Raw genomic sequence first — 27,659 nt, forward strand, 5'->3', positions numbered from 1 at the left:
TAGGGAGTGCCATCAATACACAGTAGGGAAAAAAAACTCTTACTTTTGTCTGCTTGCTCAAGCTATGCTTATGGGCAGTTGCAGTTTATTTAATATATGTTTCCAGTATGTACCTAGAATTTTGATGAAGGATGAATTAAATACAAAACGAAAGCCAGAAAACCCAAATGCCAAATTATATTTATATACACTCAAACACCGGAGAAGGCAATGGCACCCCACTCCAGTACTTTTGCCTGGAAAATCCCATGGATGGAGGAACCTGGTAGGCTGCGGTCCATGGGGTCGCTAAGAGTCGGACACGGCTGAGCGACTTCACTTTCACTTTTCACTTTCATGCATTGGAGAAGGCAATGGCAACCCACTCCAGTGTTCTTGCCTGGAGAATCCCAGGGACAGGGAAGCCTGGTGGGCTGCCGTCTACGGGGTCGCACAGAGTTGGACATGACTGAAGTGACTTAGCAGCAGCAGCAGCAACACTCAAACACACATACACACACATGTCCTAACACAAGTGCACATCTATATGCATAACTGCAGACATGTAATCAGTTTGTCTGCTGAGGAGGAACTTAGTTTTCCTCTGCATGAAAAATATATTCACTTACTTAATGATTACTGAGGAGCAGTGGAGAAAATTAATTATAAAGTGCCAAGATGTCTTCCTAAAGGGCAATAACAAAGACTTTATAACCTTTTTCCTGAAATGTGTATTTCTTTAAACATGTGAGTATGAGCCATCCTGCTCAGTAATGAGTACCCTGATAGAAAAATCATGGACTGTAGCTCATCAGGCTCCTCTGTCCATGATGATTCTTGTGGCAAGAATACTGGAGTGGGTTATCATATGGTCCTCCACGGGATCTTCCTGACCTAGGGATCGAACTTGGGTCTCCTTCATTGGTAGGCAGGTTACTTACCACTAGTGCCACCTGGGAAGCCCGATTTAAAAAAAAATCACAAAATAAAAATTAACGAAATCCATGGACTTGATCCTGCAGAAACAGACTAGCAGTTGTGAATATGAATCAACATGTACAATATGGTCAACATTGGCATCCAGCATGGTTCAAGCTGCCTGTGGGAGTTTAAACCTAATTAGAACTAGGTTGAAATATCAGGCCAAAGTTTATATGAAACATTCTCACCTATTCATACCACTCTATGACAGGTAAGGTGAAGTTTTTTTCCTTTCTGTTATACTTTGACAAAGAGGTGGTGATCATTTACAGTAGCTGCTTGTGACTAGGAGAATAGACTGCTTCAGCCCCATTGTCTGGATGAGAAAAAGTGTGAAAGGTGGGAGGTAGCAATGAACACCCATGGAGCATTTCTTGAGACCTCTGCTTAGCCATCTCCAAGTCAGGTGACACAGCAGAACTGGTGGCTGTGAAATACTCCAGGCTCAAAACTTAGAACAATCTTGACTGATTTGTTGAATAGGAGTCAGAATTAAGTTATCTCCTTGAATTGTCACAGGAAGCAGAAAGCCAGGCAGGAGGGAGAACAGGATAAGTGAGGCTGAAAACCATCTGCAAACATACTTTGGAGCTCAAACTGAAGGAGTAGAATACAGTCACTACTGATAAAGTTAATAATAAGTTCCGACAGTGTATATTCAATTCAAGAAATCTATCTTCTCCAAAAGATAGCTAGGAAGACTCTACTTTTTTTCCATAGTTCAAAAAATCTGTTTATTACAGAGCCTTGTAAACTTTGAAACACTTGTCAACAATAACCTAATAAAGGGAAGCTGCCTTCCTGGGACAAAGTAACCACTGAAGTAAAGACTGGTAATAATAGTTACCACTAAGTGCAGTTGAAATTCACAGGCATTTTTGTCCTCCATAACCAAGAATAATGAAGAAGGAGTTAAAAAATGATTTTAAAGTTAACCTCAAAGTCACTGGAAACGAATAAGCTGTTACACTTAATTAGGCAAAAATCCCTGCCATAAAATGCCTATCTTCTTTTAGGTACATGATATGTGTGCTAATTAATAATCAAAGTACAGCCTGAAGGAAGTTTGGTACAGTAATTTGTTCAAGTAAAAGTAGAATTTGAAATGTGCTGTCAGTTCTAATTGAGTTGTTGCAAAATACCCAGGATGAAGATTTTTTGAAAATAGCAGTTCAAATTTAAAAGAAATCTTTTAACAAGAAAGTAAAACTGACTTGAGAATTACTTGATAAAATATATACTAGAACTTTGTTTTTCTAGCATGTTGTAATCAATGGGAAATTATTATTTTTCAGGAAAATCATCATGAATGAATGACAGAAAATAGACTTGTATAGGCTGAAGAGCCACAGCAGCAGGAATCTGGAGTACTTTTGGCACGGAGCATTGTCTGAGATGCTGTCAATGATTACATTTGTATAGATGGTTCAGCTGAATAAATGTTACTTTGTGCTCAGGATTGTCCTGAGTGATGTAATGAGGAATTTCAGAAAAGAATATATGTTATCCATTCAAGAAAATTATATTCTTCATAAGAAAAAGCATCTTCACATATAAACTATTTGCTAATAATGAAAAAACACAGTATGTGTCCATACTGATGGTTAGAATGCTTAGAGTAAGTTAGAGCTTTTGGTGGTCTCACAGTCAATTAGGGAATACATTAATGAGGCCTGAAAAGATGGAAATTATTCAAATACCAGAAGAATGGGGTATATATGAATTAGTGGATGAAAACATTGACTGTAAAGAAGAAAATGATGATATGGCAGAAACCAACACAATATTGTAATTATCCTTCAATTAAAAATAAATTAAGAAGAAAAAAAGAAGAAAATGAGTAAAGTATATGATATAGCTCTCTTCACTTGATGAGCCCTTTTAATTCGGGGAAATGAGAAATAATTTTGAAAGGATAGTTTGAAATTCTTTAAAACCCAGCCTCATCAACTTCTAATGGGGGACCTTCTGAAAAAGTGATGTGCATAAAAAGCAATAATTTTATTTCCAACCTTCCTTGACATTACTGTAATAAAGCTAAATATTAAATAAACATAGTCTCCAATATGGACATTAATGAACCTCATCTCCTAGCATTCATACTGCTCTATAATTCTCTCCCAAATCAAATAGGGTCAACCTGTGTAATTGGAGAAGGAAATGGCAACCCACTCCAGTGTTTTTGCCTGGAGAATCCCAGAGATGGCGGAGCCTGGTGGGCTGCCATCTATGGGGTTGCAGAGTCGGACAGGACTGAAGGGACTTAGCAGCAGCAGCAGCAGCAACCTGTGTAATCAACAGAATATTGCAAGAGTCATCATACGTGATTCTGAGACCAGGTAATCAAAGCCCTTATGCCACCTTGTAAGGAATCATTCACTATAAGGATATTATGAAAACACTCAACAGCCCTATGCAGAGGTTCATATGACGTGGAACTCTTACCATGTGCTACTAAGGAATTGAGAATTCTTTTTCATAGCTATATCTGAAAACTATCTTGAAAGTAGTCTCTCTAGCTTTGTGAAGCCCTCAGTTGACTGCAGTCCCAGCTGACATCTAGATTGTCATCACCTAAGGTGATAGAATCACCCAGCTAAGTTAACCCCCAAATACTTGACCCTCAGAAATGGTGAGATAATAAATGTTGTTTAAGATGCTTAATTTGGGGATAGTTTGTTATGCAGCAATAGGTAACAAATGAAAAATAAGTCATCTGAAATTTCAGTGGCAAACGAATGAAAGAAGGAAACAAGGAAGTGCCAACCCTCTATATCTAGTCTACTAAATATTCTAAATACTTTCCAATAGTTGTTGAATTTTATTCTCATTACAATTTTTAGTCTAAGAGCTAATGAATTTAGGCAATTACACACATTTCCCTTGTGTAGATTCAGTAAAGAGATTAAACAAAGAGCTATTAAGAAAAGTTATCTAATGTCAAAATCAGAGATACCAGAGATCCAATACAAATATAGTCAGCACATTCCCAGAGCACCTGAGCCACTCCTTTATGCTATCTTGGCTATCTTGGCTAAGTTAAGCTGACTTGATGCTTTAAACAACTCTAATATTCCAATAGCTTAATTGTCACATTTGAAGAAATATGAAATGAATATTCCTTATTCTGAGACAGAATAATGTGCTTCTTGAGCAGGTGATAAAATTCTGAGGGGATGAAAATATGCTTAACTCAGAAACTATTTTACTTATTAAAATTTCTCTTCACTGACATTTATTGTAATTTCCTCAGAATAACTGCATTGCTGACAAGTTTTAAATAGCATGGAATCTGCTATTAGAGGTTTTGAAATTCTGAATAGAAAATTAAAACATTGCAAGTTTTACAGAGAGTTTTCATGTTTTACTTCAAAGTCTTATTCATTTAATAAACCTGATTCTTACTTGTGAAGGAGGAGAGCTGCTTTCAATTCTACATTAATTTTTATTATGTGCTTTCACACAGAAAGATGATAAAAGAAGTAAAATAAGCTCCTTCCAAATATGGAGAGAAAGGCCATTCTTCTTGGCTTTCTGAGAAAAACACAAATTTCCCCAGGAAAGATTATGAGTTCTATCAGCCACACTTTTCCTACTTCACAGCTTCTCACATTCCATATCAAAATAGGCTTAGTTATTATTTTTAAGTGGGTTCAGTTATATTCATTTAAGTTATTTCATATCTTTCCTATAAGAGAAACTAGAGTCATCTAATATTTTAGAATCCACAGTATGCTTTCAAGTGTAAGAATTAAAATTAGTGGCTAGAAATTATTCCTATTCCATCCTTGCTCACCAGCATTTTTCCCCAAGAACTTCTAAGTTAAGTGCTTGGTTGCATAAAACTATATAAATTTAATGTTCAGTGCTCAAGTAGAAATTAACAGGTTTAGAGCTTATAAGCAGTTAGAGTCATGAGAAAGAAATGATCTCTATACATTTATTTATTTATTTACTTTTTGGTGTGTGTGTAGGATCTTTGTTTCCCAACCAAGAATCAAACCCATACCCCATATATTGAAAGCAGAGTCTTAACCGTGGACAGCCAGGGAAGTCTCTGTGATGTTTAAATGAAATGTCCTTATGAGTCAATGAATTAGTATATACATATTCCATTTAGAATTTGGTATATACTTCAGTTTTTAACTTTTATCTTTGTATATGCGGGTAAATGCACATAAAATAAGGCAGACTTTGCAATACAAGTGTCTGAATAGCTTTAATGGAGAATTTAGGAATATAAACAAAATTAAAGTAAGTGTATTCAGATTTTCTCTGAATACGTTGAGTGATATATGTATCCATGGACTAGGCTAAGAGAAAAAAGGTAGATCTCATATTCATGTACTAAAGAATAATAGAAAAATTGTTATTGAATCAAGTAATTTCCCTGCTGACATATAATAAGCAGAGAAGACCTTTGAAAAGAACATGTAAAATATACTGGAAAACAACAAAAGTTAATCAGATGAAAACATTATGTAAATCAAATCACTATTATAAATCTTAAAGTACTACAAACTCTTTGCATTGTTGATCAGTATATCTTTATTTTTAGTAAAGCATTCATGTAATTATAGTATAATGTAATTCTATCCTTACAGCAATTAGAAAATGTGTTTAAGTTTCTTTTTTTATTATTTTTTATTTTTTCGGTGTTTATTTTATTTTTTTAAATTTTATTTTATTTTTAAACTTTACATAATTGTATTAGTTTTGCCAAATATCAAAATGAATCCACCACAGGTATACATGTGTTCCCCATCCTGAACCCTCCTCCCTCCTCCCTCCCCATACCATCCCTCTGGGTCATCCCAGTGCACTAGCCCCAAGCATCCAGTATCGTGCATTGAACCTGGATTGGCATCTCGTTTCATACATGATATTTTACATGTTTCAAAGCCTTTCTCCCAAATCTTCCCACCCTCTCCCTCTCCCACAGAGTCCATATGCACAATGGAGTATTACTCAGCCATTAAAAAGAATACATTTGAACCAGTTCTGATGAGGTGGATGAAACTGGAGCCTATTATACAGAGGGAAGTAAGCCAGAAGGAAAAACACCAATACAGTATACTAACGCATATATATGGAATTTAGAAAGATGGTAACAATAACCCTGTGTACGAGACAGCAAAAGAGACAGTGATATATAGAACAGTCTTACGGACTCTGTTTAAGTTTCTTATAGTTGGTTTTGTGTATTGTATATATGTGTTTGTATTCTTCAATAAGAAATCAAGAAACTGGCATCAATAGAAATGAAATATAGGCTTATCTGAGCTCTCTAAAATGAACACAAGTATCAACTCTCTGGCTACAGTTTCACAGAGAGATGAAATGCATGAGGGAGCAATTAAATCATATATTTCAAAGACAAAGGCTAGTGAATTGCTTTATTGTTACATGTATAAGAAAGATAGGATAAAATGCTGTATCTCTTATTTAAATTGATCAGTATACAGAATATGTAGAAAATAATATTTTTATATTTTAATGCTTTCATGTAGAGGAAGAGAGTACTAAAGTTTCTACAGTGGAAACAAAATCAGTCATTAGTGAAAGGAAGTCTCATTCCACATAGTTAATTTTTATCACAAGGGGAGACAGAGAGGATACAGAATGCTGTCATTAAAAAAATGACAATACTGTAGTAGGTTCCAGACTCAAAGATGTCTTCAATATTCTGAACCATCATTCAATTACATGATACACTAGCAATATTATAAAGTAACATAATTATTCTTGTGTTTATTTTGTCTCAGACCAAATTTTATTTGAGAAAAAGAAAATTGATAACTAGAATTTGGGCTGAGAGTTCAGGATAATTGCTATTTATTACAATGCAGTTGACATAAAGTGGCAAATTATTAGACATTTTGTATCTACTTTACTTTTAGAAATTAAAAAGGTTACCACCTACAATGCTGTTAAAATTTCTGTATTTGCCATCTACTCATTATAAAGTAAATACATGTTTTAAGGTTATTTCAGTTCTAAAGAGGTGAAAGACAAGCTGCTGATGAATTAGATAAGGTACAATTTCTTTTCATAAGCAATTTTTACTTAGAAATACTCTTTAATTTCTAGCTCATTTTTGCAGAAAGGAAATAAGGCAAAGAAAAACAATAAAAATTGTAACTCACAGATTCACAGTATGTTTATATTTTGGTTAGAAGAATGAAGCACATTCTATGATGATACAAATGATCTTACTATTATAATTCAATAATGGCAAGTTTATTTGAAGTAAATTATTTTTAGGTTATGTTGTTTCATGAAAAACTCAAGAATACTCACTGCTTCATCAAACCTAATTTGAGAGTTACATCTGGAAAAGAATTATGTAAATGATATAAGGAAGGCACAGATTGTTCAGTGATAAAGAATCCACATACCAATGCAGGAGATGCAGGTTTGATCCCTGGGTTGGGAACATCACCTGGAGAAGGAAATGGCAACCCACTCCAGTATTCTTCCCTGGAGAATTCCATGGACAGAGGAGCCTAGAGGGCTCTGTCTGCATTGCAGACAGGCTCTTTATTGCTGAGCCACCAAGGTAACCCCAATACAAGTCACAAAAGTGCTAGACACAACTTAGCATAAACAACAAAAAAATATAGGGATACTCCCTATCTTGCAATTGGGAGAGAGCCCTCTATCTACTGCAGAAAATCTCTGGTAATTAGAAACAAATTTTGACACAACTCCAGTGTCCAGAATTTAGGCTCATTGTTTACATTGAACCAAAGTCCGCCTCTACCTAACTCCCAAATTTAGACTGAAGTATTATTTCTAGAAAAATATTGAATCAACTATCTCCTTTGTATACCATTTAATAGTTGAGTGTACTCATCTTCATTTAATACACCTGACTCAAAAATTATTTTTCAATGACCTGATTTCTGAACTACCTAGCTTTGATTTCATGTTTAACTTTATTCTAATTTATAAATGTTTTTAAAATGAGACATTTAAAAATGTTTATTTCATCTAAAATTTGCAATGTATTACTACATGCTTTATAGGCAGACTTTATACCTAGTATTGTAATCCAAAATTGTCTTGAATTTGGTTTTTCACATGATCCTTTGGTAGTTATTAATATATTTATTAAGCCATTCAATAATTCAGACCAGCAAATTTGCTACCATTAACTGCTACCATAACAGCATTAAAGTGTTGCTATAATGTGATATACTACTTGAAGTTATTATTAAATTGTAACAACATTTTCTGTATGTAAGAATTTCTTTTATTGTCAGTTTGTGAGGATACATATTAAGAAATATAGATCTAAATCTAATGATGTCATCTAAGTAGCTGAATAAGATTCTTCAACAACAACAACAAAAAAAACTTGGCATAAATTCACAAAAGCTTCCTGGAGCTTCATGAATTCAGGAAGAGTTGTGAAACCTCAGTGCAGAGTCCAAAACTGCAGAGGGCCATTTTGAGAAGTCAGGTTCACAAACTTATGTCTGGCTTGCCCACCTATATTCTTGGCTACAGAAACAGAAACACATCCATATCCTTTGGGACTGCTGCAGCCTCATTTGGCTTTGGGTCTGAACCAGTACTACATAACAAAGATCCTGAAGGAGTCATGCCAACCATGTGTTGGGTGACAGAATTGGCCCTGGGTATCGATACTGATGGAGAAGGCAGTGGCACCCCACCCCAGTACTCTTGCCTGGAAAATCCCATGGATGGAGGAGCCTGGTGGGCTGCAGTCCATGGGGTCGCAAAGAGTCAGACACAACTGAGCGACTTCACTTTCACTTTTCACTTTCATGCATTGGAGAAGGAAATGGCAACCCACTCCAATGTTCTTGCCTGGAGAATCCCAGGGACAGAGGAGCCTGGTAGGCTGCCGTCTATGAGGTCGCACGGAGTCGGACACGACTGAAGCAACTTAGCAGCAGCAGCAGCATGGATACTGATGTGGCACATCAGCTGGCTCTAGACCCCTCAGCTGCACTCCAGGAGGCACTGAATTTAGAAGACTTACCCATGCAATAGAATATATACTCACCTGGAGCCCGGAAATAAGCCTGACAACAGCTTACCCCACTGCAAACTCAGCGACAGTCTTGTAACTGGCATCAACTCACCAAGACTGCAATTCTACATGTAATCTCACCACTCTGGGGAAACTGAGAGGAGAAGGCTCTTATCTGCTAAATTCACTGGGTAAGGACTAGAAGAGATGTTTGCTACTTCAAAGGCACAGACACCATTAGGCTACACAGATCATGAAAAATCAGGTAAATATGATGCCATGAAGGGAAATTAATGAAGTTCGAGTAACTTACCGCTAAAGAAATTATAATTGGCCTGGAAAATTTCAAAATAATCATCTTAAAGAAACTGAATGAAATGCAAGAAAATGGAGATAGACAACTAAACAGGAAACAACGCATGGACAAAATGAGGAATTTCATTAAAAAATAAAATAAACCATTAAAGGTCAAACAAACATTCTGGAGCTAAGGAATTCAATGGCAGAACTGAAAAATTCAATAGATAACTTCAACAACAGACTTGATCATATAAAAAAAAAATGACCAACTTGAAGCCAGATCATTTGAAGTTAGCCATTTGTGTGTTGCTCAGTCATGTCTGACTCTATACGACCCCATATAGCCTAGGCTATAGCCCGCCAAGCTCCTCTGTTCATAGAATTCTCCAGGCATGAATCCTGGAGTGGGCTGCCATTCTCTTAGCTATTTAGGGGTACAACAAATCAAAAAAAGAAAGAAAGAAATGAAGAAAGCCTACATGAATCATGGAACACCATCAAGAGAATGGCTAAATGTAATTTGATACTTCTGTTGCATTCTGCATTCCATCCTGAAATCCCTAAACTTCTAAATGATTTTTTTTTAAATTATGTATTTTAGGCTTGTATCTTTGTGCTATCTAGTTGTATGGGGTCTAGTCAAGGCTATGGTTTTTCTAGTAGTCATATATGGATGTGAAAGTTTGGACTGTAAAGAAAGCTGAGCACTGAAGAATTGATGCTTTTGAACTCTTGTGTTGGAGAAGACTCTTGAGAGTCCCTTGGATTGCAAAGAGATCCAACCAGTCCATTCTAAAGGAGATCAGTCCTGGGTGTTCTTTGGAAGGAATGATGCTGAAGCTGAAACTCCAGTACTTTGGCCACCTCATGCAAAGAGTTGACTCATTGGAAAAGACTCTGATGCTGGGAGGGATTGGGGGCAGGAGGAGAAGGGGACGACAGAGGATGAGATGGCTGGATGGCATCACTGACTCGATGCACGTGAGTCTCAGTGAATTCCGGAAGTTGGTGATGGACAGGGAGGCCTGGCATGCTGGGATTCATGGGGTCGCAAAGAGTCAGACACAATTGAGCAACTGAACTGAACTGAACTGAATGCTTTGTATTTACCACTACACGGCCATACAAAACAGTTCTGCTGTTCTAAAACCCCTCTGTGTTTCTTCTACTTAATTCCCCTTCAATACCACTCCCACTCAAACTCTTTGCAAATATTAATCTTTTTATCATTGCTATAGATTTTTTTTTTACAGAATGCTATATAATTGAAGCATACAGTATGTAGCTTTGTAAGACTGGCTTCATTACCCTACTAATATATATATATATATATATATATTTAAGATTCATGGATTTCTTTTGTGACTTCCTAGATTTTTTTTTAATCATTGCTAAATTTTCCACTGAATGGATGTACCACAGTTCATATATACACTCACCTATTGAAGAGCTGATTCCAGCTTTGGTGACTATGAATAAAGCTACTGAATGCCTTTTCATACATGTTTTATATGGTTAAAACTTTTATAGTTAATTGTGTAGATATTTAGAAGTGTGGTTGCAGATCCTATGGTAAGATGATTAAATATTCTGAGTATTGCTGTAACAATTTGTACAAGCTTAGAATCTTAAAATGTCAAAAACTTATTTATCTCACAGTACTGTAGGCTAGAAGTCTAAAGTCAAGATGTCAGCAGAACTGAGTTCCTTCTGAAGTCTCTGAGAATCTTTTCAGTTCCATTCTCACTTTTGGTGGCGGCTGGTGCATCTTGACATGCTTGTGAATACATCAGTCCAATCTCTGCTTCTGCCTACATGTAACTTTTCCCTTTAGGTATCTCTGTGTCTTTTCATTTTGTGTCTCTCATAAGGGCACTAAAATCCAGATGTAATTGTTGTTATTTAGTTGCCGGGTTGCGTCCAACTCTTTGCGACCCCATGGACTGCAGCACTCCAGCCTCCCCTGTCATTCACTGTCTCCTGGAGTTTTATCACACTGGTGTCCATCTAGTCAGTGATGCTGTCCAACCATCTCATACTCTGCTGCCTCCTTCTCCTTTCGCCTTCAGTCTTTCCCAGCATCAGGGTCTTTTCCAATGAGTCAACTCTTTGTATCAGATGGCCAAAGTATTGGAGCTTCAACTTCAGGATCAGTACTTCCAATGGATATTCAGGGTTGATTTCCTTTAGGATTGACTGGTTTGATCTCTGTGCAGTGCAAGGGACTCTCAAGGGTCTTCCCCAACACTATAATTTGAAAGCACCAATTCTTTAGTGCTCAGCTTTCTTTATGGTCCAATTCTCATATCCTTACATGAACACTGGAAAAAAAACATAGTTTTGACTATATGGACCTTTGTTGGCAAAATGAAATCTTTACTTTTAAATACACTGTCTAGGTTTATCATAGTTTTCCTTCTAAGGAGCAAGTGTGTTTTTTTAATTTCATGGCTGTAAGTCACTATCCACAGTGATTTTGGAGCCTAAGATTAAATCTGTCACTGTTTCCACTTTTTCCCCTTCTGTTTGCCATGAAGTGATGGGACCAAATGCCATGATATTGGTGTTTTGAATGTTGTTTTAATTCATCTGTTTCACTCTCCTCTTTCACCCTCATCAAGAGACTGCTTAGTTAGTATGTACATGTGTGCTAAGTCACTTCAGTTGTGTCTGACTCTTTGCAACCCTATGGACCATAGCCTGCCAGGCTTCTCTGTTCATGGGGATCGTCCAGACAAGAATACTGGAGTGTGTTACCATGCCCTCCTCCAGGGGATCTTCTGGACCCAGGAATAGAACCCACATCTCTTATTATCTCCGGCACTGGCAGGCAGGCTCTTTACCACTAGCCTTACCTAGGAAGCCCTCTTTGGTTAGGGTCCACACTAAATCGAGAATGATGTCATCTTGAGATCCATAATTTAATACCTATGCAAATAACTAATTTCCAAACAAGGTCATATTATCAGGTACAAGGGGATAGTACTTAGAGATATTTTTCTCATATCAATGCACCATATGTTATAGAAGGTATTCTAAAATATTTTAATTATCCACCCCATATGCCAAATACATTCACCCCAACCAAACATCCCCAAAATTCTCAAAATATTATGACATCAACTCTAAGTCCAAAATCTTATATTAATCCTAAATCTCATGTGTTAAATTGTCTTATATACAAGTGAGAATTTGAGTATAATGCATCCTGGGGCAAAAATCCTTTTCATCTGTGGAGCTGAGAAGCTAATAAAATGGTTACCTGTGACTTGGTAATTCTTCATACTCCAAAAGGAAGAAAGTGGATATATTATTCCTCTGGGGGAGACATAAAACAAAGATAAAAGCAAAATAGTTGAGGGAAAGGACAAGGAGTGAGGGAATTAAAAAATGTAATAACAAAAACAGGACAGTCAACCAGATGAAACTGGGACAAGACTGAGTTTATTTAGCAAATAATTTATCTTACTATAAAGTAAAACTAAAAACAATCTAGTCATAAGCCAGAGTCAATCAAATTAAATATACCCGACTGTATTCCCTACAATAATAAGATATTTAGAATTATGTGACTCAGATGCTGAAAGAATCTGCCTGCAATGCAGGAGACCAGGGTTCGATCCCTGAGTCAGGAAGATCCTCTGGAGAAGGAAATGGCAATCCACTCCAGTATTCTTGCCCGGAGAATTCCACAGACAGAGGAGCCTGGTGGGCTACAGTCCACAGGGTTGGGTTGCAAAGAGTCAGACACTACTGAACAACTAACTTTCACATATAGATGAAAATTTAACTTCACTGTATGTAGGAGCTCAGGCAGATGGGAGGCGTGCAACTTTTAATTGAAGCTTGTATATTACCTTCAACGTCTACGGACTTAAAGATTTCAGTTTTAATTAACAAATGCCATGGAATATTTTTATGCTAAATCCACCCACAAAGAAACGTTGAACAGGTGTCTGAATGCTCACACCATGTTGTGTCTTTTCAGGTGAACATCTTTTTCTTCATGATTAGAGAATTAAACAGTCTCATTAATGAGGATTAAAGAGTAGGATTGAAGTAGAGGTTGGCTGGTTAAAATGGAGGAAAATTTCAGAAAAAAATTAGGGCTGTCATTTGGTTTTTGTACGTTGGAAGAGTGGGGGAAAAAAACACAGGTGTCCATTTAATAACATTCTACCCATCAATTAAGAAGAGTTGTCTTCCATAATTAGTAGACTACAAGCATGCATATGCAATATTCAAACAAATTATCCTAAAACTGTGAGCTAAATTGTGTGATCTTAAGAATATTATAAAAAAGAAGCACTTGTTTTCTGTATTCCTTTTTATCTTGGAATCCTTTTTTCTTTTTTTTTTAATATATTTTATTTTATTTTTTAACTTTATTTTTTAAATTTTATTTTATTTTTAAACTTTACAATATTTTATTAGTTTTGCCAAATATCGAAATGAATCCGCCACAAAATCCTTTTTTCTATTTATCATTGTTTTCCCCCTTAACAATCTGTATCAGAATAGTTAGAAAATAAGCATCCTTTTCTTTAACAAAAGATGAAGAATCACTGACAATACAGTTAATCAATATTTTGTTTTTTTTTAATAACTTTACCAAGGAAATGTACTTTAATTTGACATAATATAACATATATATGATATCTTGGCATTGCTAATATTTCTAATACATAGGTACCTGAAAATATACATTTAAGAATGTAAATATACATTAAGAATGTAAAATCAGGAACAGATACATGGAAATATATAGTTTTTGCATGTTATTGTTTAAAACTTTCTCAAAGTACATAAAATTAAAGTCTGAAGTTGATGTGGTCTTCCAAGACTCTTTGCTCCCACTGCAAGGGGCCCAAGTTCAATTCCTGATCAGGGAACTAGATCCCACATGCTACAACTAAAACCCAGCATAGACAAATAAGTATTTTTGGGCTTCCCAGGCAGCTCAGCTGGTAAAGAATCCACGTGCAATGCAGGAAACACTGGTTCAATTCCTGGTTTAGGAAGTTCCCCTGGAGAAAGGATAGGCTACCCACTCCAGTATTCTTGGGCTTCCCTTGTGGCTCAGACAGTAAAGAATTGCCTGCAATACGGAAGACCTGGGTTCAATCCCTGGGTTGGGAAGATCCCCTGGAGGAGGGCGTGGCAACCCACTCCAGTATTCTTGCCTGGAGAATCCCCATGGACAGAGGAGCCTGGAGGGCTATAGTCCTTGGGCTTGCAAAGAGTTAGACACGACTGAGAAAACATTCCTCCCCATGATTTTCTCTTAAGAGTAAACAAAATATCCTGGTTTTAAAAACTCGAAACAAATCAGTAACAAAACAAAGAAACTGGTACTAATAGTTCCGCATATGTTTTTTACAAATAAAACATTGACATAGCCAGATTAAAACTTCCTTGATATATTGAGTAAAAAGAAAAGCAAATCATTGTGCTATATTTAGATAGTCTGATGATTTATTTTCCCTAATAAGTTCCTTTGACTCTAATACTTCTCCTCTTCCTGCTCCTCGTACGTGGAGAAAAGAGTGGTTTTCCATAACTTTGTGATAGCAGAGGGGAGAGGCATCCACATACTGATGTTTTGTCCACTGGTTCCTTATAGTAGCCACTGTGGAGAGGCTACTTTGAGCTGTTCCCTGGATAGGAAAAGATAAGACTGGTCCTTTCCTGGATGAGAGACTAATTGCTGCTGAAGCCCTTAACTGTTTCAACTTGTGATCTGGTCATTCTTTTGTCTTGTTTAAGGCCTAGTTGGCCTCCATATACACCTCTGAATCATTTTAGGTCTCGTTTACCTCAAGCCCCTAAACCTCTTTCACATTCTTTCCACAGGTCCTGGCCCAGGATTTCTATGCCACATCCTCTGCTGTGCTATCAACTCAGAAACTGCTGGACTTGGTGGTGGCAATTTAAGGATGTTTAGATCTGACCGAGAAGGAAATGGCAACCCACTCCAGTGTTCTTGTCTGGAGAATCCCAGGGATGGGGGAGCCTGGTGGGCTACCGTCTATGGGGTCGCACAGAGTCAGACACATCTGAAGTGACTTAGCAGCAGCAGCAGCAGCAGCAGATCTGACCGACAGGCTTTCAATTAGGCCGACCTCTGTAAACACCAAGGAAATGTAAGAAATCCTGTGTGATGATGCACTTCATGCAAGATTAGTGGAGTTTGGGACTATTAAGTAATCCCTGCCTCTGCTTATTCATTCTAGACCACCCTGTGTCAGTGCCAGGCCTCTTCACTTGAAAGGTTTCCTCCCAGAGTCCCAAAAGGAAAGCAGGGTGGCACTTCTCTCCACCAAACATCAAATATAGTAAACTATCAACATAACTAACACTTCCTCAAATTCATCAGCATAGGGAGTGTTCAATATTAATCGGTGCCTTCCTCTCCTACCTCACACTCTTATTTTCTTGTTTGTATTCCTTCTACCACTCACTGGTCAGCAAAATTCTTAATATATCATAAATTTCTGAATTTCTTCCTACACTATGAAATTGTTTGTAATCTGGTTGTCCAAGTCTCACTCTTGGTTTGTTAAAAATGCTAAAGGATAAATTTACTTTTCTCTTTTAAAAACATTACCTGGATTTCCAGAATATTATATTGCTATAAAATTAAGAATCCAGATTTTATTTCTTTCTTTATCTATTCCTGCAAAAAGAGTTCTAATTTCTAACCATCTCTCCCCTGCCCCTTGTAAGATCACATTCCATTATCTAGATAGATAGTAACTTTTGGCCAAGTAGAATATTACGAACAAAAAAAGCAGCAAAAAGACAAAAATACATTCAGATATTTCATATGTCTTATCTCTTTTAGACATATGTCCACACAGATAGAATGTACTTGCCAAGGGGATTACTAATGTTAAGAAAGATGATACAGATCCCAGCCAGCCTTCCAGGAAATAAGAATGGAATGGAAGGAGATTCCTATCACACATGCCAAACAGCTAGCTTGCCATTCAGTGAGTTTCGGGGTGGGGGGGGCGGAAGTAGTTTCTCCTTTATTTCTGTCATTTATTTTTTAGATCCAATACATAAAACAGAAATAAAACAAAAGAAATTAAGGATCTAAACCCCACTCTGTCGCTAATATTCTAAGGCCATTTGTTTTTCATATGATGAGAGTTATCATTACCTTTTCTGAGCCTCCTCAACCATTGTATTTTCAATGTCTTTCCAAGTATTTATTATACTGTATACATTACTCTGTGCACACTGAAATTTTCTAAATGTTTTACAAAATCTTTAACCACAAACAAAATAAATAATTCAACCCAGCTTTGTATAAGTATGTGACAAATAATTCAACCCAGGCTTGTATAAGTATGTGACACAAAACAACTATATTTTTACTTATTATTTCATAGTGAGTTTATATGGCATAAATTGAATTATTTTTCTAATGCTAGTTAACTATTTGACTTTGAATCACAAAAAGTAAACTCTTAGGTCCTCAGTTTATTTATATTATTGTAACAATAATTATACTGCTATTTCTTTTATGTGGTTAAAAATTCTATGAACGATGCATGCAGAGGACATTTTACTGTAACTGAAGAAGTCTGCTGAATGTAACTGAATTTGATTTTCTTTTTTTTTTTTTTTTCACTGTTAGTAACTGTCCCTCAGAGAGAATATAATATAGGACACTCGATTCAAATTTAATTTTGTTATCTTAGACTTAATCATTCCTTCCTATCTTTATGTTTTGGGATACAGATTTAACACAGATAAGCTAGGATAATCTCTCATTTACTTTCACTGGCAAATATTATCATCACTTATACATGCAAATAATGACTTGGCCAAGTATGAACTGAGGAGAGAATTCTATGTCTAGAAACCTCTCTACAATTTGACAATAAATAATTATTTCTGGTGACACTACTGATTGGCTTTCTTGACCATATTTAATCTATTATTTTTGTTTAGATATTATCACTTAAAAGAAAAAAGTGAGCATTATAAAAGAAGATACAAAGAAAACATTTTTAATCTTGTGACTATGCAAAAGCTTAAAGAGGAAATGTTATTAATCTCTAATAATTCCATATAAACTATTTTCAGTTCAGTTCAGTTCAGTCACTCAGTTGTGTCTGACTCTTTGCAACCCCATGAATAGCAGCATGCCAGGTCTCCCTGTCCATCACCAACTCCTGGAGTTCACTCAATCTCATGTCCATCGAGTCAGTGATGCCATCCAGCCATCTCATCCTCTGTCATCCCCTTCTCCTGCCCCCAATCCCTCCCAGCATCAGAGTCTTTTCCAATGAGTCAACTCTTCACATGAGGTGGCCAAAGTATTGGAGTTTCAGCTTAAGCATCAGTCCTTCCAATAAACACGCAGGACTGATCTCCTTTAGAATGGACTGGTTGGACCTCCTTGCAGTCCAAGGGACTCTCAAGAGTCTTCTCCAACACCACAGTTCAAAAGCATCAATTCTTCGGCTCTCAGCCTTTTTCACAGTCCAACTCTCACATTCATACATGACCACTGGAAAATCCATAGCCTTGACTAGACGGACCTTTGTTGGCAAAGTAATGTCTCTGCTTTTTAATGTGCTATCTAGGTTGGTCTTAATTTTCCTTCCAAGGACTAAGCGTCTTTTAATTTCATGGCTGCAATCACCATCTGCAGTGATTTTGGAGCCCCCCAAAATAAAGTCTGACACTGTTTCCACTGTTTCCCCATCTATTTCCCATGAAGTGATGGAACCGGATGCCATGATCTTCGTTTTCTGAATTGTTGAGCTTTAAGCCAACTTTTTCACTCTCCGCTTTCACATTCATCAAGAGACTTTTTAGTTCCTCTTCACTTTCTGCCATAAGGGTGGTGTCATCTGCATATCTGAGGTTATTGATATTTCTCCCGGCAATCTTGATTCCAGCTTGTGCTTCTTCCAGCCCAGTGTTTCTCATGATGTACTCTGCATATAAGTTAAATAAGCAGGGTGACAATATACAGCCTTGATGTACTCCTTTTCCTATTTGGAACCACTCTGTTGTTCCATGTCCAGTTCTAACTGTTGCTTCCTGACCTGCATATAGGTGTCTCAAGAGGCAGGTCAGGTGGTCTGGTATTCCCATCTCTTTCAGAATTTTCCACAGTTTATTGTGATCTGGGGACTGCAATTACTCAATAATTTGTGAGGAATAAGATACTAAATTTTGTAAACTATAGAGGGTATACACAGAGGCTACTGGTTTTAAGTCCAACATGTAAAGACCTAGATGTCATCACGTTCATCCTAACAATTAGAAAAAGTTGGAAACACTTAAAATCAATGACTTAGATCCATTCAAGAACTGAGATTATAAATCACTACCCAAACTCTAGAGATATAGGTGAATGCAGAGAATCAGAGCTGAAATATGTTTCAAAATTAATACAAAAGTGTAATATACTACAAACAAGTAAGATATATCCCATTAATGCAATTTATTCAACATTTAAAGTGTAATATATGTGGCCCAGTATATTAACAAGCTAAAGAATGAAACTCATATGAACATATTATTAGAGGTAGGAAAAATATTTGACTAAATGCAATCCTTATTCTGATAAATATTCTTTGCAAAATAGGAATTGCAATTAGTTTCCTTAATTTGATAAAGGGCACCTATCAAAATTTATTTTTACAGTTTAACAAAATTGAGAATTTTTCCTAAATTCAGAAAAAAGTGCAGGGATGTTTTCTCTCATCACTACTAATCAACATCACCATGGAAGTCCTAGGATCTATACAAATTAGAAAAAGAGAAGTAATTGTTCTGGTCTATTTTGTTTTGCAAATGACATGAGTACCTATGTATAAAACCCCCAATGAATCTACCCTCACAAATACTTTCTAGTATTCTAATAAGTCAGTATAGCAAGTCACAGCATACAAAACCAATATACAAAAATAATTACTAAACAATTGGATTTTAAAAAATACTATATAAAATTTCCTATTACATTCTGAGGTATAAATATTTTAAAAGTACATATACAACATATATTCAGAAATCTACAAAATGTATATTAAAATAATAATGAGTTCTAAACAAATTGAGAACTATCTCATGTTCATGCATTGGAGGACTCTCTATTATAAGAAGTTGACCTTCTAGAATTTGATTATAGATCTAATCCTATACCAACTGAAATCCTAGTGACTATTGTATAGATCTCTATAAAGTGTTCTAAAACATGGGGATTCTCCAGGTAAGAATACTGGAGTGGATTGCTATGCCCTTCTCCAGGAGATTTTCCCAACCCAGGTCTCCTGCATTGCAGGCAGATTCTTTACCAACTGAGCCATCAGGGAAGTCTGTTTAAAATATACAAAAGGACAAAAGACCGAGAATAACTTAATATAATATTGAAAAATAACAAAGTTGAAGGACTCACAATATCAGATTTTAGATTTACTGTAAAGTTACAGTACACAGGTTGCATTAGCAAAATAATAGACACCTAGATCAATGGAGGGCTCATCAGGTGGCATTAGTAATAAAGAACCCACCTGCCAATGCAGGAGACATGAGATGCAGGTTAGATCCCTGGGTCGGGAAGATCCCCTGGAGAAGGAAATGGCAACCCACTCCAGTATTCTTGCCTCAAGAATCCCATGGACAGAGGAGCTTGGTGGGCTACAGTGGCTGTGAAGAGTCAGACACAGCTGAAGTGACAGCAGGCACACATGCCCAGATCGGTGGAACAGAATAGAAAGCAAAGAAATAAGACTGTAATGATACAGAAATTACTCTCTGTATTTGTCAAAATTAGTCCATACTTACGGAGAAGGCAGTGGCACCCCACTCCAGTACTCTTGCCTAGAAAATCCCATGGATGGAGGAGCCTGGTAGGCTGCAGTCCATAGGGTTGCTAGAGTAGGACATGACTGAGGGACTTCACTTTCACTTTTCACTTTCATACATTGGAGAAGGAAATGGCAACCCACTCCAGTGTTCTTGCCTGGAGAATCCCAGGAATGGCGGAGCCTGGTGGGCTGCCGTCTATGGGGTCACACAGAGTCGGACGTGACTGAAGCGACTTGGCAGCAGCAGTCCCTACTTATATAAATGATTGATGGAATATTTTGTGCAAAGTAATTCTAAATTCATGTAGTTATTTCACCTTCATGATGGTGATTATTAACTTCCCAGTCTTGTGAAGTTGTGCAGAATGACTTCCTTCCAAAGAGTAGAGTGTGGAAAAAGGGAAAAAGTAACTTTACTGTGTTGAAACTTAACCAGTATTAATCCGTCGGGTGACCAAGGCTAACATCAACAATGATTGCATGTTGATAATAGGTACTCTTGATATATAGTGATGAAGTTGATGCTTTCTTTACCTCTGTGATATCCATCTCAAGAACTCCAGTATAACCATGAAAAAACAGGAAAAATGTGAGAGAGACACTCTACAAAATACCTGGTCAGTATTTCTCAGGATTTCTAGGATCACCAAAAACAAAGAAAATATGAGAAACTGTTACAGCCAATAGGAGCCCATGGAGGCAAAACAACGAAAGGTAACATGGTATCCCGGATGGGATCCTAGAACAGACAAAAAGAACATTAGGCAGAAAACAAAGGAAATCTACTTAAAATACTGGACTTCAGTTAACAATAATATATTTGTATTGGTTCACCTACTGTGTCAAATATATGTACTACAATAAAATAAAATGCTAATAGGAGAAACTGGGTTATGGGTACATGGGAACTTTCTGTCTTTTATAAAAGTTTTATAAAACTGAATTATTCTAAAATAAAATACTTACCAATTAAATAACAAAACAAAACCAAAAAATACAAACAAATACTCCACACTTTAGCTTCTCCTTTCAGGCAGGGATACCAGACACATATGACTCTCTCTCCTGAAAAATTATTGAGACTAAAATGTAAAAACAGGTTAGAATCGACCTATAACAACAAATGTCTTCAAATCGTAAGTTAGATGGAGCACATTTAGTGGCTGAAACACATAAAAAGTTACTGTTTAATATAAGCTCTGAGGATATGCAAGAGAAATTGTAGTGCAGTCCTCACACTGATACCCTAATGTGGTCTTGGCTCTGATTCATCAAGTACAAAATTCTTCAAGCGTGAAAGTTAGGGATGAAAACAGAACTCAACTCCAATCCCTTTCTTCCATTTATTCATTATGCAGAATTGAGGCAAAAGCCTGGCAACTCATTTTTCTTTAATGCAGCTGATTAACGAATCTGGAGAAAACTAGGGATCTAGTGTAGACTTTGTTTCCTAGAGAAAAGCCTTCTTCATTCTGGCACATAGAAAGTTCATTTCCTCACAGAAGTCTCTCACCTAAAGCACCATAAATTGAAGTCTAGGAATCAATATACCACATTCTATCATACATTGAGCTCTTGATCAAATTCTGACCTATGGTAGTGATTAATGACTGTTATAAATCCCCGTCTTAATCGTCCGGCTTTCAAGGAGAAAATGAAAGCAGTGCAATCTGTGGCCTCTTGTGGTTGGATGTGGCCCCTGTCACTAGTTCTAGACAATCAGCACCACTTCCAGATTGGAGCATTTAACTGTTGACAGAGGAGTCATTAGAGTTCATTTTCTGCCATAATGATCAATAAAAATCCAAATAGTAAGTGCTGTGGCAGCTCAAGTTCCAAAGTGAGGACAATTTAAAACACAGTATAGACACAAACCCCTGATGGAAATTCAACACGAGTAAGGAATAACCCTTTGTGTCAAGCCACTAACTGCTTGTCACTACATCATAATTTAACTTACTTCTCTTGATGCACCACCTATGGAAAAATACATCAAGAAATGATCCTACTATCAGACTGCCAGGAAACCCAGCCAATTATCTATTTCTTCTCTCTTAAATATAAATATCAGTGATAATAATTATTCATACACATTAAAAAATATCATAAGGAAGATAATTTCAGAAATAAAGAACATAATGAATTAATAAGCATTGTAATAAATGAACAAAAAACAATATAAATAAAAGCCCTAACAAATATGCTAAAAATAATCTGAGAGGAATGACATTCTAAAAAAATATATATGCTATATGGAGTATAAAGGATATAAAGCCTTTTGAGATTAAAACCACAATCAAAAAATATTAGAAAATAACCACTAACAAAATATATTTGAAACCTGTTCAAATAATTGTACAGCTTTTATAGCAAACACAGCAAAGAAATTAGAAATATGGAAAGGTTAAGAGACAAAGAGGCTCAGTCTACATTTGATCATTATAATGATATAGAGACATCCCAAGAGTCTACTTTTTACATTAAAATTGCATTTTGAATCTAAGTGTTTCACTCTCTTCAACTTTAATAATTCACATGGTGCCCAATCCTGCTTTTTGTCATAGGAAGTTTTTTTTTCTAGTTTTCTTTTCTTACTTGTCTTTCCCTTCCTCCCTTCCTCCTTTCCTCCCATGCTTCCCTCCCCTCCTCTCCCACTTTTCCTTGCCCATTATGATAATATGGAGAAATCTCAGACAGTGTCTACTTTTATATTAAAATTGCATTTCATATCTGTTTCACTCTCTTCAACTTTAATAATTAATGTGTTGCCCAGCATTATTTTTTGTCAAGGGAGTTTCTCCTATTCTTTTCCTTCCTTCCTTTCATCTTTTCTTCCCTCCTTTCCTTCTTTCCTCCTTCCTCTCTCCTCCCCTTTTCCTTTCCTCTTTCTGTTTCTTTCTTCTTTCATAGTACCTAATCCACTGGGTTTTGAAAACATGTTCTTTATGTTACAAAGCATGGGCAAACACGACCTCCATGGAATCAAACACAAAAACCTCTAAATATTTTTTTCTTTCTTTAACTAGTTTGGAAATAATGCCAAATTAAAACAAAATAGTAACAGGTAAATGTAAAGGAAGAAAATTCAAGACAAATATCTTATTCCCTTTAAATTATCAAATTGCAATGAAATAAAACTTGACTAGTCATATATATCAAATATAGTTGAGGTGGAAAATTCAAAACAAAGGCTATTTTACAGGCAGGAATATATGTACCTAGGCAGTGAGCCCCAAACAATAACATCTTTATTACCTTTATCTAAATTTAATCCTTGATGTTTAAATTTGTAGTTAAAATTTTAAAATGTATTTTCCACATGTGAATTATCTCAGAATAGTATGCTTTATATAAATTCCATTTCTAGAGATCAGGAAAAGGGTGACATAGTTGTAACAACAGTAGCTATAATATAGATGCTGTAATGTATGCATTATAATATTGAAAGACATATTTACCTGCCATTTGTAGCCATGCTATCTTTCCATCCTCCTGTCTCTTTAATACTAGTCTTGGCAGGTACTAGATGGCTCATTGAGATTTCCTGTGCTTTATGACCCAAGTTGACAACTGTGACTTCTTCTTTGTGGCGTTCTGATGGTTATGTCATACAAGAATCACCTTATATCATTTGAGAAGCTGCTGACACAGAGCTCTGGTTTGATGGATGACCTGAGCTGCTGCTATTCCCGTCAGAGGTAAGCAGCAAGTTTTACAGGAAATTATTGGAAGAAGATACAGTGAGGGGGAGAAAGAGAAAGTAATGCACATTGCACAAAAACTGACAAAATGATTTGCTTACAGTTCCAAGCTGGTATAGCTGAGAACGGCAGGGAGGGTAAAAATGTCTCATCAATATTTAAAGAGTTGATCATATAACTGACTTGACAGGCCATTTGTAAGGGCAAATTATAGAGCAGAACTGTAAGCTGTGGAGGCCACTGTGCCCTCACTTGCACTTTTCATATTTCAGGTTTACATAAAACATAAAAGAAATACTATCATGCAATTGTTTTATGTTTTTACACCAGAGATTCTCAAACTGTGTTCCCCAGAAGCAGCATCAGTGTGAGAACTTGTTAGCAAGTGCCACGACTAAGACCCCACTCCAGTCTTACTGAATCAGAAACTCTAGGGTGGGTTTAGCAATACATGTTTTAGCAATCCCCCAGGTGCTTCCAATGCAAGTTCAAATTTAAGACCACTGCCTTCTCAAATCAATATTTGCTGTCTTGATTCCCAAACGTAATATCCTATGCACATATCTTTGATTTTCTCGAAAGATTTATATAAATAATTTATAACAAGAGAAAATAACACTGGCAAGATTAAATTAATTAAACTCTATTGCATACAAACACAAAAAAATATACACGTGATATGCAATGCTGCTAATAACTTTTAGCAATATAGTAATTACTTTAAAAACATGGTTACACATCCAAGCTACAGATTGGAAAATACACACCACGTTTAGAGTAGAGTAACTAACTCTCCATTATCAACATGATAATCCCATTCCTCCCTGTAAAATGGCTTACATGTTTATCCAAGCTTGCAGTTTAGCATTCATGGTAATAGAAAGTTCACTACATTGGAAGGCAGCTCCGGGGTTAGCCAATGTACCTGTGTGTGTGTGTGGGCGGGGGGATGTAGCTACATTAAAAAATGTAAACAGAGTTTTAAAAAACATCTGAGAGCCATGGAAGGAATGCAAAGCAAATTAAAACAAACAAACAAACAAACAAAAAAAACCTAGAGAAGCAGAACCATTCTTAGGTGAGCAAAAAGTCACCAGAAAGATTTTCCCCTTAGTATATCTGCTGATTCTGGGTGGAGAATTCTGGGCCTTTGATAGAAAAAGAAAGATCAATTGAGCTTTCAGTGGTTCTTTTGAAAAACCTGGAAAATTCAAGTGCCTGAAATGTATTGTCAGTTTTTTTTTTTTTTTTTCCTTCACAGAATAATGCTAAATCCTGAGCAAGAAACAGAATGGGGAACAAGGCTAAAAGCTTCTACAAAGCCACGGAAATGTTTCCGCAGTCCTTCAGGGTCCAGTGAAGTCGTGGAGAGGAGCAAAACAGGAAGGTAGCTTTCCTCAAAAATATTGGCTCTCAATACAATTATGTAAATTTTAAAAATAAAATAAAATTGGAAGACAAAAGCATCAAAAAAAAAAAAAAAGAAAGTCTTTGGAAAAGAGGATTCTGTCTTCTTTGTGAGGACGCTGTCATCTTTGCAAAGAAACCTCAGATGCAACCTGGGTATTTATCTTCTTTTTCTGTATAAAAAGATCATTAGGATCCCACATAGTATGTAAGATAGCATTATTATTTTTGTAATCTATAAAATTCAGTGCCTAATTTTCTTATTTGGAATGTTTGGGAATAAAATGTTATATGTCAAAAATAAAAAAAAAAAAAAAAAAAAAAAAAAAAAATATTGGCTCTCCAGTATTACAGAGTTTTCTTCAGGAAAACAGAAAGCAAGCTAGGCACATCAGGCAGAAAGAGTTCATACCATAAATGATAGGCCTAAAAAAAACTGTTGAAAGAGCTGGAGGAATAAAAGAGGCACACCTGCTAGTATTCAGGCATTCAGAAGGCACGAATTGCTAAAGTCTGCAAGGAAGCGAGGCGCTGCGAGTCCCGGGCGGTGGATTTGGCCACCCCGCCCCCGCCGCCCCCTCCAGGAGTGCCCGGGGCCCTCCAGGCACGCGCACGAGGGGCGCCCAGGCGGCGTGGGAACGCATCCAGGGATCAATCTGTTCTTGTGTTGGAAAGGCCTGAGGACTTCACTTATGCAGCTTTTGAAGAATTTTTTTTTTTTTCCCCCGCCCGTTCGGTGATACCAGAAGGGCCATAACCTGGTTCAAACTTCTAAAGGGAAGCAGTGGTGTCCAGAAGATTACGACAGTGAAGCACCACATCCGGAAGGGCGTCCCACTAGGCCCGCACCTGGGTGGGGGTGAGCGAAGCCTTGGCCCAGATGGACCGGAACCCTGGCCACTACCACTGTGTTCTCAGAGGAGAGAGGAATGACAGCCTGGAGGAGACCCTCAGAACACACATGAATGGTGCCTTCCGGGACAGCGTGAGGTTCCAGAAGGGCGCGGGCCCCTTCTTGCAGAGGACCCTGTATCACGCGCTGCTAACCGGCCCGCACCACAGCCACGGGGTTGGTTGTTGCAAAGGAGTGAACTTCATAGCAGGATATCTGATTCTGTGGCTATTGGATGTCCCAGTGGACAGAATACTTCCAGAGTACTGCGGCCCCTCGATACTGAGCCCAGGACAGGCCAGAAGGTCCTTCTGGAGCTGGCGAAGACCAAGCTGCTGGCGGTGGTGGCCAGGAAGGGACAGGCACAGTGTGCTGTGTACTCCGGTCGTGTTGCACAGGTTTGTCTGCCTATTTGTAAACCTCCAGCCCACGTTGCTTCACATCTGGGATAGTCTGTTGAAGCAGGGCTCCAAGGTCACCTTCCAGGAGGCCCTAACCCTCAACAAGCAACATCAGGCATTGATCTGGAAAGTTAACAGTGTCCCCGACATCTCAAGGAGATCACCAGAGGGAGCTTCGTGACGCAGTGCCACACCTTCATGCAGACAGTATTCTCGGAGTCTGGGAGCCTGTCCAGGGCCACCATGACTGGGCACTGCTAACCCGGCTGCTGACACAGGGCTGACTCAGCTGTCTGGGCAAGGGAGCTTCCACATGCCTTCTGCTGCCAAGGCCAACACAGCTACACTCCAGGAGCAAAGCAACTTAATTATCATTCTGTAAAGTTATGACCAACCTAGATAGCACATTAAAAAGCAGAGACATTACTTTGCCAACAAAGGTCCGTCTAGTCAAGGCTATGGTTTTTCCAGTGGTCGTGTATGGATGTGAGAGTTGGACTATGAAGAAAGCTGAGTGCTAAAGAATTGATGCTTTTGAACTGTGGTGTTGGAGAAGACTCTTGAGAGTCCCTTGGACTGCAAGGAGATCCAACCAGTCTATCCTAAAGGAGATCAGTCCTGGGTGTTCATTGGAAGGACTGATGCTGAGGCTGAAACTCCAGTACTTTGGCCACCTCATGTGAAGATTTGACTCATTGAAAAGACTCTGATGCTGGGAGGGATTGGGGGCAGGAGGAGAAGGGGATGACAGAGGATGAGATGGCTGGATGGCATCACCGACTCGATGGACATGAGTTTGACTGAACTCTGGGAGTTGGTGATGGACAGGGAGGCCTGGCATGCTGCTATTCATGGGGTCGCAAAGAGTGGGACACGACTGAGCGACTGAACTGAACTGAACATACCTCTTCTCTTCATTGTGAGCTGCAAGTCACCTTTCTAGATTTTTTTTTAATCTGAGACAATAATATATAAAATTTGAGATGTAAGGAAAAAAATGTGTAATTCACGGGAAGTTGAAACCCTCCATAGTCGAAAGCCCATTTGCCTGGCTACCACTGCTGGAGCTATACTGACCTCTTCTTTACCCCCTACATTCTGCATGTGCTTGCTGGTAAGTCCTAAAATGCATATGTACCTTTTACACAAAATGGTAGAGAT

The 27,659-nt window shown here is 37.4% G+C and overlaps 1 pseudogene; it reads left to right on the forward strand.

Annotated features, from left to right (window-relative positions):
- The first annotated feature begins 23,694 nt into the window (after window positions 1–23,694).
- On the forward strand, window positions 23,695–26,759 carry LOC113879605 (annotated as a pseudogene).
- The last annotated feature ends 900 nt before the right edge of the window (window positions 26,760–27,659 follow it).

This window comes from Bos indicus x Bos taurus, chromosome 21, assembly GCF_003369695.1.
Source record: "Bos indicus x Bos taurus breed Angus x Brahman F1 hybrid chromosome 21, Bos_hybrid_MaternalHap_v2.0, whole genome shotgun sequence".
Taxonomy (NCBI): domain Eukaryota; kingdom Metazoa; phylum Chordata; class Mammalia; order Artiodactyla; family Bovidae; genus Bos; species Bos indicus x Bos taurus.